The sequence below is a fragment of the Myotis yumanensis genome, unplaced genomic scaffold, assembly GCF_028538775.1.
Source record: "Myotis yumanensis isolate MYYU_CA2020_CCGP unplaced genomic scaffold, mMyoYum1.0.hap1 SCAF_2, whole genome shotgun sequence".
In the NCBI taxonomy this organism is placed as follows: domain Eukaryota; kingdom Metazoa; phylum Chordata; class Mammalia; order Chiroptera; family Vespertilionidae; genus Myotis; species Myotis yumanensis.
The window spans coordinates 141,049,971-141,051,089 of record NW_027223753.1 but is presented as its reverse complement, the minus strand read 5'-3'; positions in this window follow the sequence as shown (position 1 = coordinate 141,051,089).

Here is a 1,119-nt window from a genome sequence, read left to right as displayed (position 1 = left end):
ACTTATGTCAAGATATTTTCCCCTAAGCATTGGGATATTTCAATAGTCTTCAGAAGAAATTAATAGATAAAAACTACAGATTCTCTATCTATAAAGAAAGGATTTGTTGAACAAGATGAAGCACAGTTCAGTCTCTATCTAAATTATTTAAAATCCCTCAGTCTTAAGTAATTATTTGTTTTTCTGATGTGAAATGTCTAAGAAATAGAAGAAATATATCCATTCAGGGAATCTGGAGATATATGTATATCTCCAACTATATATATATAGTTGTGGCACTGTAACTAACTAGTTTTATAATTCTCTGCATATCTCTATGCTCATCTGAATGAATACATGATCTCCACGTTTCTTTTCATCAGAAATGAGAAAAGTGTTTTTGAAATGGAAATCTCTCTCTAAGATGAAAAGAAAGCCTTAGAGATTGTTGAACTATACCAAGAAGCAATTTGACATTTCCCCAGTAGTTTTTCAACTAAGTCAAACCTTTCGAAATTTTAAAGGTGATAGAAAGGAAATTACTCCAGGTTGTTGGCATGTTCAGCAGAATTATTTTAACCCTAACCCTATCAGAACTCTCTTTTCAACAAAGTATACTTCTTTGCAATCAAAACTGTTCTTATAAACTCTTTGTAAGCCAAATACATCTCAAAAATATGTTTTAAACTTGACTTCAATTTGAGAAACATATTCCATGCTATGATAATGGAAGCTGTTGCATAGTTAATTTCTGGCTAGTGCTTCATAAATTACTTAGACTATCCCTTTCTTAGGAATGAAAAAAAAAAAAAAAAAGCCTGGTGTCCATTAAGGTTTCTCAGAGATTACACTAGCAATCCACCTGTGGCTGTGTATTTCCTTCTTGCTTATACTGGTTTTTTGATGCCTCTTTTGCTATAAGTGTTCTTCTAGTCCTTGGGAATTAAAACAATCCATACAATTATTAAATCAAATTATAAGAATTTAATTAAAATATGATTAATCCCATGAGAATATTACTGAGGATAAGGGTAATAGAGCATCTTTTCTTTGGTCGTTCCTCAGGGCAGGGATGTGAGTGAATACCAGCAGATGGTATGTTGATCAAATAATTACAATAATTAAGACCTATGGCCATTC